We start from the raw sequence: 17,985 nt of genomic DNA, 5'->3' as shown, positions 1-17,985 counted from the left end.
GTGTGTGTAGTAGTAGTAGGTCCATGTTTGTTTTAAATATTGTCATTTTGTCACTTTTACTATGCTGTTCTCATTCATTAATAGTACTCTTAATAAATAAATTATTAAGAATATTGAGATCATTTTAACAATTGACAATTTATTCAGCAGATTGCTATTGTGGTTTTCGTCGACTTTTGTTTTGAAACCTTTAAAAAAAGTATATATATATATATATATATATATATATATATATATATATATATATTCTGCAGGGAGGAGCACTTACTGTCTGGCCTTTGTGAATCACTGAACTGATTCGACTCTTTTGAACTGCCCTTCTATGTGAAATCAATGCAAGTTTGCGATTTGTTTGTTTTACCAGCCCGATCGTTACTCAAAACCTCAGTCAAGTAATGATCTTAAAAACAACATCAAGAAGAAGATCCTTGGTGATAACTGAAATATTTAGACGGTGTTTATTTTTCTGCAGATGCAAAGCGGGATGATTCATTCCAGCTTGTGAATCGATTTCGCTGATTCACTTAAAAGGACTCGTTTAAAAAAAAAAAAGGAAAAAAAAAAAGACTCACTGGGAATCGCTGATTCCTTCTGCAGCTTCACTCCACATTCTCGGCAGTGCTGTTCGCCTGATGAGCTGCGAACTAACCCTGGGGCTGAGCCGCTGGATGAACCAGGAGGAGGCTCGTTCTGTCCCGGGTTATAAACCATATATCAAGGGTGAACGTTTTTGTTTCGTGTTTACAGTGGATTACAGCCGAAAAGCTGTCGTTAGTACACAAACTCTTTGGAAAGAAAGGACTTTTTGAAGGTAAACCTGAGATTTTATTCTTATTTTTCAGGGTTTAAGCGGTTGGAGCTGACGCTGTGGCTCAGTTTGAGGGAATAGCGGCACTTTGAGGCCTAATGTTACACAGGAACAACAAAAAGAGCACGGATACTGTGTATCCATAGGGAATGGGCTCTGACATCATTTCCGGTTTTCATTTTCTTATCTGGTGCGATTTTACAGAATTTAATATTATTATATTATATAATGTTTTAAAAGTTTCTGTTTTAATAAAAAAAAAAAGTTTGATGCCCTAAATTTGTACGTAATATATTTATACAATTTATAAAGTAAATAAATTGTGGACCCTTTTAAGGATATGAGTTCAAAAACAATACAAATGTAATTGGTCTCTTTCTTTTTTGTAATTTAAAAAAAAAAGGAAGGAACCCTTAAGTTATGTTCATATGGTCTTGATTTATTATCTAAAATAATAAAATAAGCTACATGACATTCTTAATCCTAAATGTAATATGTCCAGGTAATTTATAATTAGTTTAATGATGAATTATTATTATCTATAAATGAAATGAGAACTGGTGACTATAAACCACTGAACAAGTCTAAAAAGATGTATTTGCATGTTTGACTTTCAGAACGTAAAGACAGAAGTGATGGGTTTTTACAGGTTTTTTTTTTTTTAAAACCTCTTTAAATACTGTAATGTCTAATGATATTTATAATGTACTGTATCTTGGCATAGTGTGTGTTTTATATGTAAGTAAATGCGTTAATAATAGAGTTCTTTCTCGGACATCTTCGCTCGTCTTTTTCTTCATGGCAGGATCGATTGATTTGATTTAAATTTCACAGACTTGTCCTCAGTGCTCCTTTTTCCTTTATCAGGAATGTCTGGAATTTGGGACACAAAATAAGACACTATGGCCTGCAGGTAGTACATGTTATTAAATACAGTATAAAAGGATTTAAAAAGGGCGGCACGGTGGTGTAGTGGTTAGCGCTGTTGCCTCACAGCAAGAAGGTCCGGGTTCGAGCCCCGTGGCCGGCGAGGGCCTTTCTGTGTGGAGTTTGCATGTTCTCCCCGTGTCCGCGTGGGTTTCCTCCGGGTGCTCCGGTTTCCCCCACAGTCCAAAGACATGCAGATTAGGTTAACTGGTGGCTCTAAATTGACCGTAGGTGTGAATGTGAGTGTGAATGGTTGTCTCTGTCTATGTGTCAGCCCTGTGATGATCTGGCGACTTGTCCAGGGTGTACCCCGCCTTTCGCCCGTAGTCAGCTGGGATAGGCTCCAGCTTGCCTGCGACCCTGTAGAACAGGATAAAGCGGATACAGATAATGAGATGAGGATTTTAAAAAAATGTACAAATTCTCAATATTTGAAGATGGTTTTATAACTAACACTAAATACAGTGGTGCTTGAAAGTTTGTGAACCCTTGAGAATTTTCTATATTTCTGCATAAATATGACCTAAAACATCATCAGATTTTCACACAAGTCCTAAAAGTAGTTAAAGAGAACCCAGTTAAACAAATGAGACAAAAATATTGTACTTGGTCGTTTATTTATTGAGGAAAATGATCCAATATTACACATATGTGAGTGTGAACCTTTGCTTTCAGTATCTGGTGTGACCCCCTTGTGCAGCAATAACTGCAACTAAACGTTTCCGGTAACTGTTGATCAGTCCTGCACACCGGCTTGGAGGAATTTTAGCCCATTACTCCGTACAGAACAGCTTCAACTCTGGGATGTTGGTGGGTTTCCTCACATGAACTGTTCGCTTCAGGTCCTTCCACAACATTTCGATTGGATTAAGGTCAGGACTTTGACTTGGCCATTCCAAAACATTAACTTTATTCTTCTTTAACTATTCTTTGGTAGAATGACTTGTGTGCTTAGGGTCGTTGTCTTGACACATGACCCACCTTCTCTTGATATTCAGTTCATGGACAGATGTCCTGACGTTTTCCTTTAGAATTCGCTGGTATAATTCAGAATTCATTGTTCCATCAATGATGGCAAGCCGTCCTGGCCCAGATGCAGCAAAACAGGCCCAAACCATGATACTACCACCACCATGTTTCACAGATGGGATAAGGTTCTTATGTTGGAATGCAGTGTTTTCCTTTCTCCAAACATAACACTTCTCATTTAAACCAAGAAGTTCTATTTTGGTCTCATCCGTCCACAAAACATTTTTCCAATAGCCTTCTGATTTGTCCACATGATCTTTAGCAAACTGCAGATGAGCAGCAATGTTATTTTTGGAGAGCGGTGGCTTTCTCCTTTCAACCCTGCCATGCACACCATTGTTGTTCAGTGTTCTCCTGATGGTGGACTCATGAACATTAACATTAGCCAATGTGAGAGAGGCCTTCAGTTGCTTAGAAGTTACCCTGGGGTCCTTTGTGACCTCGGCGACTATTACACGCCTTGCTCTTGGAGTGATCTTTGTTGGTCGACCACTCCTGGGGAGGGTAACAATGGTCTTGAATTTCCTCCATTTGTACACAATCTGTCTGACTGCGGATTGGTGGAGTCCAAACTCTTTAGAGATGGTTTTGTAACCTTTTCCAGCCTGATGAGCATCAATAACATTTTTTCTGAGGTTCTCAGAAATCTCCTTTGTTCGTGCCATGATACACTTCCACAAACATGTGTTGTGAAGATCAGACTTTGATAGATCCCTGTTCTTTAAATAAAACAGGGTGCCCACTCACACCTGATTGTCATCCCATTGATTGAAAACACTTGACTCTAATTTCACCTTCAAATTAACTGCTAATCCTAGAGGTTCACATACTTTTGCCACTCGCAGATATGTAATATTGGATCATTTTCCTCAATAAATAAATGACCAAGTATAATATTTTTCTCATTTGTTTAACTGGGTTCTCTTTATCTACTTTTAGGACTTGTGTGAAAATCTGATGTTGTTTTAGGTCATATTTATGCAGAAATATAGAAAATTCTAAAGGGTTCCCAAACTTTCAAGCACCACTGTACCATATTTAATTTTGCAACTCGGGTGCCAGCAAAATGAACCACAATGGAAAAACTTAATGTTAATATTTGAAAAATGAACAGAATTGAACAATTGGTGTAAAATAGATATAGATTTTAATATTTAAACAGTTCATTATTTCATAACATAACCCCCCCCCCAAGTCCTGGTCCATACTAATGGGTTTTAAAGCTTATTTAGTCAGTCCTAAAAACTGTGAAAGTTGACTTTTTTCTATTAAATATAAAGTTGAATCCATAAGTTGATTAATAAAAACACTCCTTTTAACTTGAAGAAACGTCTCGGGTCCCTGTCGTCTTTAATGGAGTATGATTGGATTTTTTTCTTCTTCTTTCTGTTCATGACATTCCAGTTCACTTCAGTTTAACGTCTGGATGGTAAAAAGCAGCAGTGAGTCTTTCATCTTAATCTCCTTTGTGCTTTAAAGAGACTTTCAAGTTCCCATTGGAGCCAAAGATTTGATGATTTGCAGTTGTCTGGAATAAATTTATTACAGGCCTGGACGGTGCTTTATGCAGGCTGACAGGCATTACCACAGAGTCTGAACATGTGAACTCAAAATAACCGATTTCTACAAGTGTTTTAAAAACTCTAAGCTGCTAATATGTGTAAGGAATAAAACACGACCGCTATTAGAGGAAAATAATCAAATCCAGGGTGGTGTGATGCAGTTGTTTATTTATTTATTTACACTACCGTTCAAAAGTTTGGGGTCACCCAGACAATTTTGTGTTTTCCATGAAAAGTCACACTTTTATTTACCACCATAAGTTGTAAAATGAATAGAAAATATAGTCAAGACATTTTTCTGGCCATTTTGAGCATTTAATCGACCCCACAAATGTGATGCTCCAGAAACTCAGGCCAGGTTTACATTAGACCATATCTGTCTCGTTTTCTTCGCGGATGCACTGTCCGTTTACATTAAAACGCCGGGAAACGGGAATCCGCCAGGGTCCACGTATTCAATCTAGATCGTGTCTGGTCCGGTGCTGTGTAAACATTGAGGATACGCTGTGCTGAGCTCTAGCTGGCGTCGTCATTGGACAACGTCACTGTGACATCCACCTTCCTGATTCGCTGGCGTTGGTCATGTGACGCGACTGCTGAAAAACGGCGCGGACTTCCGCCTTGTATCACCTTTCATTAAAGAGTATAAAAGTATGAAAATACTGCAAATACTGATGCAAATACTGCCCATTGTGTAGTTATGATTGTCTTTAGGCTTGCCATCCTTCCACTTGCAAGTGGTAAGTGACGCGCATGCCCGATATGCACTGAGATCACACACACAGCGGCTCAGTCCCGAATCACTGCTCGTGCGCTTCACTCACGCGCTCTGTGAGCTGCGCAGGGCCGGAGTGCGCACCCTCCAGAGGGCACTCGCTGTTCAGGGCGGAGTGATTTGGAGCGCAGGATGCCTGCGGAGCCGAGCGTATCCGTGTATTGGCGTTGCTGTGTGCACGCGAATCGTGTATTGGCGTTGTTGTGTGCACGCTAATCGTTTTAAAAACGTTAATCTGATGATCCGCTGATACGGTCTAATGTAAACCCCACCTCAATCTGCTCAAAGGAAGGTCAGTTTTATAGCTTCTCTAAAGAGCTCAACTGTTTTCAGCTGTGCTAACATGATTGTACAAGGGTTTTCTAATCATCCATTAGCCTTCTGAGGCAATGAGCAAACACATTGTACCATTAGAACACTGGAGTGAGAGTTGCTGGAAATGGGCCTCTATACACCTATGGAGATATTGCACCAAAAACCAGACATTTGCAGCTAGAATAGTCATTTACCACATTAGCAATGTATAGAGTGCATTTCTGATTAGTTTAAAGTGATCTTCATTGAAAAGAACAGTGCTTTTCTTTCAAAATAAGGACATTTCAAAGTGACCCCAAACTTTTGAATGGTAGTGTATAAGAAAAACTCAGTTTCTGTTGGCACCCTGAATTTGATTAAATCTTTTATTTATGAAAGGGCAAACTTTTTATCCATTTTCTAATTACACTCAATGTTGTGATGAATCATTTGAAAATTGCTGTAGCAGCTATAAACAGTCATTTCCTTACCAGGCTCTTTTTTTTTTTTCTTTTCTCTCTTGAAGCCAAAGAAACAGTTTGTCATCTTACTGAAAAAACTTTATGCAAAGCATAAACTCCTCTGTCCTGAAGACTTTTTCTTGTCTGGGGAAACGTTTAATTTGCAACTTCTGACCGTTTTAAAGCTCTGACACTGGAGACTCTTTCAATGACCGTTAAACTTCTCCTGAGAGAAAACTTCTATTTTATTTACAAAGCACGTCCGCTGTGCAAGTCCCTGTAATGAGCTGTCGTTATAATAGAAACGATAAGGAATTAGAATGAGTGCAATAATGTAAACCTGTGATGTACAGCTGTGTCCTCAAAAGTAGTTGATTTTAAAAATGAATCGACACCTTTTGACCCATCAGAATTCAGCATTGCGTTGGTATGAATACAGTTTGGAATTGGAAAAGTATGAAATTCAGACTATCACACAGGTTAGTGCTTATTGTGTTCCCTGCCATCATCTCTCCGTATCACCTCACAGCTCTGCGTTTATGGTGCAAGTGCTTTTAAAAATGTCTGTCGATTTCAAAAAGGCATACGTACAAAGGACTTCATTCATTCCTTTGGCTCAGTGGTGGAGTACAGCAGTGTGTGGTTAGGAAGGACTGCAGCCTGGCTATTAAAACACACGTAAACAGCACTACTGGCCTTGATAACCGTCCTGTTCTCTGTTAAGGTTTGAGTCACAGCAAAGCACAAGAATCTTCTCTATTGTCTTCATTGAGTGAGAATAAAACATACGGTTGTGGTCAGAATTTTACATACATGGACATAAATTTCATGGCAATATTGGACTTTCAGTGATTCCTTTGAACTGCTATTTTTCTGTGGTAGAAAAATTGTACAACATACATCTTAATGGGGAAAAAAATTTGCTGCGCAAGTTTTAACTTATTTTGGGTTTTCTGAAATTTACACAGGGTCAAAATTTGACATGCAGGGTCAAAGTATACTGTATATACACCCACTTAGATTATTAATTCCCTGCTGCTGAAAGTTCCAAAATGTCTTAGGCCAAGTTTACATTAGACCGTATCTGTCTCGTTTTCTTCGCGGATGCACTGTCCGTTTATATTAAAACGGCTGGAAACGCCGGGAAACGGGAATCCGCCAGCGTCCACGTATTCAATCCAGATCGTGTCTGGTCCGGTGCTGCGTAAACATTGAGATACGTGGATACGCTGTGCTGAGCTCTAGCTGGCGTCGTCATTGGACAACGTCACTGTGACATCCACCTTCCTGATTCGCTGGCGTTGGTCATGTGACGCGACTGCTGAAAAACGGCGCGGACTTCCGCCTTGTATCACCTTTCATTAAAGAGTATAAAAGTATGAAAATACTGCAAATACTGATGCAAATACTGCCCATTGTGTAGTTATGATTGTCTTTAGGCTTGCCATCCTTCCACTTGCAAGTGGTAAGTGATATGCGCTGGGATCACACACACAGCGGCTCAGTCCTGAAAACACTGCTTGTGCACTTAACTCGCGCGCTCTGTGAGCTGCGCAGGGCCAGAGTGCGCACCCTCCAGAGGGCACTCGCTGTTCAGGGCGGAGTGATTTGGAGCGCAGGATGCCTGCGGAGTCGAGCGTATCTGTGTATTGGTGTTGCTGTGTGCACGTGAATCGTGTATTGGTGTTGCTGTGTGCACGTGAATCGTGTATTGGTGTTGCTGTGTGCACACTAATCGTTTTAAAAACGTTAATCTGATGATCCGCTGATATGGTCTAATGTAAACCCCACCTTAACTTGCCAAGGCCTTTTAACTTCCTGTTAGTGATGATTATTGACTTCAGCTGGTAATGTCTCTGTGCACAACATAAAAAGGGTTTGTTTGACAGCACTCACTGATTTGTGATTACCAACACAAAGTACAATGAGAGTCCAAGGAGCTCAGTGCAGATCTGAGGAAGAGGATGTTCGATTTACACTCAGGAATGTCTCTTGGAGCCATTTCTAAACAACTACAGATTCCAAGATCATCAGTCCAAACAATTATATGCAAGTGCAAGTTATTGGGAGGTGGAGCCAATTTGCCAAGTCACTTTGCGAGAAGAAGACCCAAACTGTCACCCTCAGCTGAGAGGAAATTGCTTTGGATCTTCAGGAACCACCAAGCCACAGGTCTGTCGTGAACTGGTAGCTGCTGGAATACCATCTACAGTCAAGCGAGTTTTACATCACCATGGACTGAGTGGCTGCCATCCAAGAAGGAAGCTTCTGCTCCAAAACTGACACCTTTTAAGCTCAACTAAAGTTTGCAGCTGACCACATGGACAAAGAAAAAGCCTTATGGAGGAAAGCTTTATGGTCAGATGTGAAAAAGATTGAGTTGTTTGGCCACAATGACCAGAGGTATAGAGGAACATTGGACCAACTGTTAAGCAAGTTGGTGGTCGTGTCATGCTCTGGGGCTGGTTTGCTGCCATTGTACAAAGTGCATGGAATAATGAAGGAGGACTACCTCAGAATTCTTCAGCATGATGTCAAACCATCAGAAGCTTGGACGGAATTAGGTGTTCTAACAGGACAATAACCTTAAATACACATCAAAGGTGGTTGTGGAATGGATAAAGCAGGCTAACATTAAGCATAAAACAGGTCCTGACTTCAACCCTATCAAAAATGTGTGTGTGCTTAAAACTCTGGTCTGTCAGGAAACGCACAAATTTAATTGAACTCCACCAGTTCTCCCAAGATGAGAGGTCAAAAATCCAACCAGAATTCTGCCAGAAGCTTGTTGATGGCTACCAAAAGCATTTGGCCAAGGTGAAACTTGCTAAGGGGCATTTAAACGAATATTAGGTGTGCTGTATGTATATGGGAGTGTTCGCCAAACTCGAGCATGACGTAATATTGCGCATGCACATAAAATTGGTTGGCAAGAACCATTCACAATAGCTGACAAAGTTGCATCACCTAGTTTTCGTAGCGATTTATCGCAGTATGCAAGTTCGTTGCCAACTGGTGCTAAGCAAAGATGTGCAGCAAAGCTTCTGTACAACAGTGGCACCAAAGTTTTGCCTGATCTTTACGCAGTTACGGACAAACGGGACCCAAATCCAAGCACCTGACGTGACCTTCGGCGATATCTACCTGTATGTGATTGACACGCCTTCAATATACACAAAAGAATCAATGAAAGCCTACAAGTCTCTTGATGCATACAAGTGTTTATTCAGTTGTTTTATTGAAATACTCATTTATATTTGCTTTTTGTGCCTAATAATAAAAAGACAAAGATTAAATAGTCACAATATAATCTTTGAAACATAAGTTAATGTTGTTGCTTCACACGCACACACCAAAGATATACAGTACAGTACTAAACTTAAGCAAGTTCTACATTTAGAATACACAAGCAGTGTTTTAAATCCAGGCTATGCTATTTATCTTCAAATACATATTATGAAAAGTTCGACCAGTCTTCTAATGTCAAATATTTATACTGCAAAAAGTACATAAATTTGCCGTAAGTGCGTTTACAGAAATCGTACTCGTGTACTGCATACAAATCAGCTGCTCATGTGTTTTTACTCATCTTTTGGTTGATATCTAAGCAACGTCATGGCACAACAAATTATTTCTGATGAGGAAATTTTATCTAACATAATATTAAACTGCAAAACAAAATAATAATAAAAAAAATCATGTGTCTTACCAGATATAAAGCGTCGAAAGCAAACACAGTCGTTGTCAGTAGGTTCCCACTTGTCACGCTTAATTGCTGCGAACCAAAGCTTTCGGCGAGCTTCAGGTTTTTTTGGAATACGGTAAAAGCTCTCGGGATCATCTCATTGTCAAATCTGCATGTGCAGCCGATAACACGACACTACCATAATTAATTAATGACCCGATAACTCCGATCAGCCATTTGTAAATAGCCTCTTGCCAACCAAAGCATCACGTGACCATTTCGTGACGTCACGGCGAACGCTCCCATTGTTGGCCCTGTGTTAATTGAATTCAGAAAACCCAAAATAAATGGAAACTTGTGCACCAAACTCTTGCTTTTTTTTTTTCTATGAAAGATGCATGTTGTACAATAATTCCACCACAGAATAGAACAGTTAAGAGAGATCCTCGAAAGCCCAATGCTGCCATGACATTCATGTCCATGTATGTCAACTTCTGACTGCAACTGTACATGATGTGCTATGTGTCTCCTTCACTTCAGCTCTGTGACTTGTGCTTTTGTCTGTGTTTATAGATAAAAGTGCCAGAAACCTTTTCGGCAGGTCTGTTTGAGGCACTGAACCACTTCGCAAAGCTGACTCAGGAAATACTTAGTGCACCATGTTAAACTGGAGGCTATAGGCTTCTACAGTGTCTTGCAAGAGTGTTCATCCCCTTTGGTGTTTGTCCTGTTTTGCTGCATTACAAGCTGGAATTAAAATGGATTTTCGGGGGTTAGCGCCATTTGATCTACACAACGTGCCTACAACTTTAAAGGTGAAAATTGTTTTATTGTGACACAATAATTAAGATGGGAAAAAAAACCCAGAAATCTGGAGTGTGCATATGTATTCACTGCCCCAAAATCAGTACTTTGTAGAGCCACCTTTTGCTGCAATTACAGCTGCAAGTCTCTTGGGGTATGTCTGTATTAGCTTAGCACATCTAGCCACTGGGATTTTTGCCCATTCCTCAAGGCAAAACTGCTCCAACTCCTTCAAGTTAGATGGGTTGCGTCAGTGTACAGCAATCTTCAAGTTATGCCACAGATTCTCAATTGGTTTGAGGTCTGGGCTTTGACTAGGCCATTCCAAGACATTTAAATGCTTCCCTTTAAACCACTCCAGTGTAGCTTTAGCAGTATGTTTAGGGTCATTGTCCTGCTGGAACGTGAACCCTCGTCCCAGTCTCAAACGTCTGGCTGACTCAAGTTTTCCTCTAGAATTGCCCTGTATTTAGTGCCATCCATCTTTCCTTCAATCCTGACCAGCTTTCCTGTCCCTGCAGATGAAAAATATCCACACAACATAATGTTGCCACCACCATGCTTCACTATAAGAATAATGCTCTCAGGGTGTTGGGTTTGTGCCACACATGGCATTTCCCATGATGGCCAAAAAGATCAATTTTAGTCTCATTTGCCCAGAGAATCTTCTTCCATGTGTTTGGGGAATCTGCCACATGCTGTTGGGCAAACTCCAAATGTGTGTTCTTAAGCAGTGACTTTTTTTCTGACCACTCTTCCATAAAGCCCTGCTCTGCGGAGTGTATGGCTTAAAGTGGTCCTATGGACAGATACTACCATCTCCGCTGTGGATCTTTGCAGCTCCTTCAGTGTTATCTTTGGTGTCTTTGTTGCATCTTTGATTAATGCCCTCCTTGCCCGGTCTGTGAGTTTTGGTGGGCGGCCTTCTCTTGTCAGGTTTGTAGTGGTGCCATATTCTTTCCATTTTGCTATAATGGATTTAATGGTGCTCCCTGGGATATTCAAAGTTTGGGATATTTTTTATAACCCAACCCTGATCTATACTTCTCCACAACTTTGTCTCTGACCTGTTTGGAGGCTCCTTGGTTTTCATGTTGCTTGTTTAGTAGTGTAGCAGAGTCAGGGTCCTTCCAGAACAGGTTGATTTATACAGACATCATGTGACGGATCATGTGACACTTTGATTGCACACAGGTGGATCTTAATCAACTAATTATGTGACTTATGAAGTGAATTGGTCGGACCAGCTCTTATTTAGGGGTTCATACGAAAGGGGGTGAATACTTATGCACACTCCAGATTTCTGTTTTTTTCATCTTAATTATTGTTTGTGTTGCAATAAAACAACAATGTGCACCTTTAAAGTGGTAGGCATGTTGTGTAAATCAAATGGTGCTAACCCTCCAAAAATCCATTTTAATTCCAGCTTATAATGCGACAAAACAGGACAAACACCAAGGTGGATGAATACTTTTGCAAGACACTGTATTACTTTTTAGCTACCAGTCAAAATTAAAGAACGAACTTGACACTTTGAACATTCTCTACTGGTTCACTGCCTTTGGGATAAAGGGACATTGCAGGCCTTTCAGTTTTGTCTAAACGATCATATTAGCATTTTAATGTTGAGTTTCTGCATGTTGAACAGAAATCTGAGTCTGCGTCTGATAGCCATCTGTAAATGATCGTAGGGATTCGGAGACGCTGTGGTTTGTTGTGGGCTGTAGCAAGCACGTGCATGTCGACATGGTTTAAGCTCCCCTCACCACCACCTCCTCCTCCTCCTCCTTCACCCCTTCTCCCCCACCCCTTCCCTCGACACTCTCTTGTTCCCGTCTCAGAATTTCAGCTATGTTATGATTTCCACTCACTGTTATTATCTGGCAGAGTTCTGGGAAAAATCTCAGCATGCCGAGCGTCAGGCCTGCTGAGCTGGCACCACTTAATGATGTTTATTTACAGAGGTGGAGTCACCGTTTCAGATTTAAAACGCGCTCCAGCCCTATTTTCTTCTTGCCTCCACACCTCTGAAGAATACAGTCTTGTAATTATCATGTTGTTGTTGTTGTTGTTGTTTTCGAAACTTTAATTGGCCTTCAAACAAGGTATGGTTGCTGACGGTGGTTTTTTTTTTTTTTTTCTCTCTCTCTCATGCAGGCAAGTGTAAAGCATGTGGGTATTTAGACTGCGCCATAATCTGCAGTGATCAGCTCTTCAAAATGTTGGTTTGCAAAATGGGTGCTGATTTTTAAGGCAGATTCTACCGTAACTGGATCCATTAACCACTTGCCCACAAAATAAGAAATTTTTCTTGTCCTTTTTTCAGTGAGGTAATATTTTCAAGATTGAAAATATGGTATTTGGTCTTCTAAAACAGCACGTCATTTAAAAATACACTGAGTATATCAATAAAAGATTTTTAAAAAATAAAGTTCTATTTCTTTGACATATCTGACAGACATAACTCCCATTTTAAAAATCCCTTTCATTATCCCTGTTGCTATTGTCAGTGAATTTCTGTCAGATGACCTGACGATAGACTCAGCCATTATGGATCTTTGGTAGTTATCGTGTGGAAGCAGGCTTTATAACTTTTGGGTGTCAACAGATAGAGTTGAAATAGATTAACGGCGAAAAAACTATTTCGTTCACGAGAGAAGCCCACAGTTATTTTAAAAAAATGCTATCGTCAGTCTGTCAGTCAAATGCACCTGACGATAGCAAAATTCAAACCCTCACCACGCACATGTTGACTGACGCAAAGAGGAAATTCTACTGCGCATGATTTTTGTGACAGCAGACATTTACTTCCGGGCAAGACTTGGAGTTCTGACAGCTAGATTTCATCAAATAAATCACGGTAAGATTTTCTGTCAGCTATCCTGACGATAGAAATTTTTGACGATAGAAACATTGAGAATATATTTGTGCATTCATGTTTAAAATTTTCTGGAGGAAAACTATCGTAAGTTGAGATAAATCAGAGCCACTTGTGACCCTTTCAGCCGACAGGCCATTTCAATGTGTTATTTCCCCGCGAAAGTGACACAGTTGTGTCTATCGTCACTGTTCTGACAATTATTGTTGATATTTCAATTTTGAAAATAAAATTTATCTTTTTTATTTCAATATTTTATTTTATTTGGTTCTAGTGATGAGGTATTTAATATTATTACTAAATTTGTCAGATTAATAATGTAAGAAACAGTTTTGTTGCTATTGTCCTCTAGAGTGCCTGTCAGAATATGATGGTAGACGTTAATTTGTCTGTCAGGTTTTGATGATAGAAACCGATGTGTTTCTATTGTCATTTAGCATGTCTGTCATGTCAGGCTTTTATTAATTAGTTACCAGGACTACTGTCCTAAAATTTACTGTGAATGTCCAAGACCCCAAATGCTACTAGAAAAACTTAATGATCAAAATAATCAATTCAGCAATTTAAGGAGCTGGGACTTAACTGGCCTCTGTTATGGTAGAATCTGCCCCAAATAAAATGTGGAAGGAGTGTCCTACAGTAAGTGCTTTTTGCTCCCGTCTTTTAGTTTTATGGATAATAGTCTGGCGGTATAGATCTCGGAAAACATCCACAAAAATCCCTTTGGATGTATTCTTGTTTTCATTTTATAGAAGTCACTTCTTCTGGGAATATGATTTAATGTTTTTGCAATGATTCATCCCGTACTAGTCTTGTGTTTGTCCAATTAAATGCTCTAGAGCAGGCATCACCAAATGGCGGACCTCGGTCCAGATCCGGACCCAGTGATGGTTCTCTCCGGACCCGTGACCAATGGAAAATTCATGAGATTAAGTAATTTTCATGAAGCATTATTTTGGACGGTCGTGGCTATTGACAGTGGGCGCTGCTACTCCAGTTAATACGACAATAGCTTCACTCAGTTGAGCCAATAAAATCGTTAGTTTACCCAGCGCACCACAGCAGAGCAATAAGCAGAGAGGAAGAGAGTTAAGTTCAGAGACAACCGACCGAGACAACATGGCTTGCTCCAAAAGGCGGCGGAAAGTAGACAAGGAAAATCGTTGTTTTAAAGACGAATGGACGGAGAAATATATGTTCATTCTTCCGGCGAGCAGTTCAAAACCAGTGTGCCTCATATGCTCCGAAAACGTGGCATTAATTAAAAGCGGCAACGTGAAGCGCCACTACGAAACAAAGCACAGCTCTTTTGAGCAAAGTTATCCCCTGAAGTCCGAGCTGAGGGCATGCAAAATAACCCAACTGCAAGCACAGTATGACAGGTCTACCCGACTCATCACACATACACTTACCGCCCAGCAACGTGCAAACGAATGTTCCTTAAAAGTAGCGTGGATTTTGGGGCAACATAAACACATTGGAGTGTGTTCCCTGGTCTAATCAAAGTAGCACTGCACACCTTGACTATGTTTGGATCAACTTACAGCTGTGAGTCAGCTTTTTCCACTATGAACACTCGGTGCGTTTACATGCACATAGAGAAAATCGAATTTCTGCCGTTGCTCGACTGAAATCGAAGTTCTAAATGCCATGGATACACCTTAGCTCGGCTGAAATCGAACCGAACTGGATTTCTCGTAATCGAGCTACGCGACCTAGATTATGCGATTGTAGCCGAGCTACTTAGTGCATGTAACCCCTATCGAGCTACGTAGTCGAGCTACTTACTTCCCTTCCGGAAGTGACGAGTGAAGAGACCACAAGTGGGAAACACAACAGCCTCGGTCGGCATTAAAACAGTAGTAGTAGCGAGCAGCAGAAGAGGTCAGGAGGAACAAGGAGACAAAAAAACAATTGAACTTTTTGTGTGTTTATTAAGACATAAGTTAAATTGTAAGCAAAAAATGGACTTTAGAAAAATATACAATTGTGCAAAATAAGTTGTCTTACAAAACAGTGGTCTGCGCAGGACAGTTTGTAGCCAACAGGTGGCAATGACATGTGGTGTGAATGTAAAGTGGAAATCACTCCTCTTCTTCATGACGACGACCGGAAGTGTACCAACACGATGGGGCGTGTAGCGCCACCTGTGGCTCGGGTGCACAATGTACCTCACACAATAGCTCGATTTCCTTGTGTGCATGTAGGATTGGATTTCTCTGGCACCCCTGCTGGGACCCTTAGCTCGATTACCAGCAGTAGCTCGATTTGGATGTGCATGTAAATGCACTGACTGTCAAGACCAAGGTGGGGTTTACATTAGACCGTATCAGCGGATCATCAGATTAACGTTTTTAAAACGATTAGCATGCACACAGCAACACCAATACACGATTTGCGTGCACACAGCAACGCCAATACACGGATACGCTCGGCTCCGCAGGCATCCTGCGCTCCAAATCACTCCGCCCTGAACAGCGAGTGCCCTCTGGAGGGTGCGCACTCCGGCCCTGCGCAGCTCACAGAGCACGCGAGTGAAGTGCACAAGCCACGATTCGGGACTGAGCCGCTGTGTGTGTGATCCCAGCGCATATCACTTACCACTTGCAAGTGGAAGGATGGCAAGCCTAAAGACAATCATAACTACACAATGGGCAGTATTTGCATCAGTATTTGCAGTATTTTCATACTTTTATACTCTTTAATGAAAGGTGATACAAGGCGGAAGTCCGCGCCGTTTTTCAGCAGTCGCGTCACATGACCAACGCCAGCGAATCAGGAAGGTGGATGTCACAGTGACGTTGTCCAATGACGATGCCAGCTAGAGCTCAGCACAGCGTATCCGCGTATTCTCAATGTTTACACAGCACCGGACCAGACACGATCTGGATTGAATACGTGGACCCTGGCGGATTCCCGTTTCCCGGCGTTTCCAGGCAGTTTAATGTAAACGGACAGTGCATCCGCGAAGAAAACGAGACAGATACGGTCTAATGTAAACTTGGCCCAAGTACCATTCTAGGCTCAACAATGAACACCTACATATCTGCATGAGAATGGCACTCCAACCAAGATTTAAATTACTGGCAGGTCAGCCACATGCCCGTTTTTCTCATTAAGAAGAGTAAAAGAAGAATTAAAAGAGAAAAGTTAAAAGAAAAATGTTCTGTTTGCATTCCCCCCCCCCCCCCCCCCAAAAAAAAAGCCACTTGTTTTCTGAAGATGTGGACTTTTTTTTTCTTGAAAAGTAGGCCCTCAATTTTTTTTAGGCTGGGACCTCCTTATTTTAAGAACAAAGAAGAGAAAATGTTAAGTCAATGCTCTGTTTACACTTTTTAGTTAATGTTTTCTGAGTTGCCTTTTTTACTTGAAGTGTAGGCCTTCAATTCTTCAGGTTGGGACCTCTTTAATTTAAGAGAAAAAGTTGTTATTCCACTCTGTTTGCGCTTTTTTTTTTTTTTTTAATTTATTTTATTCTGAAGTTTCTGTTTTCTTTAATCTGAAATAAAGGCTTTGAATTTATTTTCCTGGAACTACTTTTATTTATGGTAAAAGAGATAGTTGTGCACTCAGTTCATTTCCTGCATTGGAAATGAACAATAAATATTGTTGAAACCATATGAAAATGTGGACATAAGGGAAGGCTATAAGACACAAGCTGGACTTCGGTTCGGACCTTCTACTTGGACAAAATTTAATAACTGGACCTCAGTGACTTTTAATTGAATACCCCTGCTCTAGACCGTGTAAAAGTCCCACCCCTGGGGGTGTGCCTTGCTTTACAGTAGCAGCTTGTTAGTAGCAAACATAGTTTGTTAGTTTTTGTCTCTGTACCTTTCTTGTATGCTATTCATTTTTTCCATCCATCCATCCATCCATCCATCATCTGTAGCTGCTTATCCTGTTCTACAGGGTCGCAGGCAAGCTGGAGCCTATCCCAGCTGACTACGGGCGAAAGGCGGGGTACACCCTGGACAAGTCGCCAGGTCATCACAGGGCTGACACATAGACACAGACAACCATTCACACTCACATTCACACCTACGGTCAATTTAGAGTCACCAGTTAACCTAACCTGCATGTCTTTGGACTGTGGGGGAAACCCACTCGGACATGGGTAGAGCATGCAAACTCCGCACAGAAAGGCCCTTGTCGGCCACGGGGCTCGAACCCAGGACCTTCTTGCTGTGAGGCGACAGCGCTAACCACTACCCCACCGTGCCGCCCCTTTTTTCATCCATTGGTTGAGAAAAATGATTGAGGTATATTTATTTGGAAGAGAGTGGAGTTTGTCTGAGTTGATGATTTTGTGAAGAGCACTTTTCAGGCTAACGTTTTACCAACTTGGCGCTGTTCAATGCTGGAGTGTTACTACCTTAGACTGATCTAGAACATTTTGCTGTTTTTATGTAGCGTCTGGGCTTCACTATCAGTAAGAGTAAGTAAGACAATTTGATCCCCCACTCAGGCATGTCAGGTGCCATAGTACAATATCTTGTCAACTAGAGCTGTTTTTACCAGGGCACTTATGCCGGAACAAGTTGCCCCGGTGCAACTGCCCATCTAAACACGATAATCCGGACAAGACCGCTTCATGGCAAATTCACTAGTCGGTTCTTCACGAGTCCTTTTGCTTATCAAACTTTGCTTTTAGATGATGAAGTCAAACGTTTTCCCAAGCCAATCCCAGTGATGGCTGGACTAAAGAGGAGGTTCTTACCCTCATCCAGTTGTGGAGAGATGCAGATACCCAGCTGGATTT

General features: G+C 41.0%; 1 protein-coding gene across 3 annotated transcripts in view; it reads left to right on the top strand.

Moving 5' to 3' along the window:
* Positions 1 to 582: 582 nt before the first annotated feature.
* The window catches only part of specc1lb (sperm antigen with calponin homology and coiled-coil domains 1-like b), a 106,232-nt gene continuing 88,829 nt past the window's right edge, over positions 583 to 17,985 (top strand). For 2 of the 3 annotated variants that reach the window (XM_060936002.1, XM_060936003.1), the window contains exon 1: positions 583 to 811. The gene's annotated coding sequence lies outside the window, so the exon portion shown is untranslated. Of the gene's footprint in view, positions 812 to 13,123; positions 13,206 to 17,985 lie in introns of those variants that run through there. The other variant, XM_060936004.1, reaches the window with a different exon arrangement.

This window comes from Neoarius graeffei, chromosome 12 (genome assembly GCF_027579695.1).
Source record: "Neoarius graeffei isolate fNeoGra1 chromosome 12, fNeoGra1.pri, whole genome shotgun sequence".
Classification (NCBI taxonomy): Eukaryota; Metazoa; Chordata; class Actinopteri; order Siluriformes; family Ariidae; genus Neoarius; species Neoarius graeffei.
Note: the sequence above shows the minus strand (reverse complement) of the source record. Positions and strands in the feature narration are given on the sequence as shown.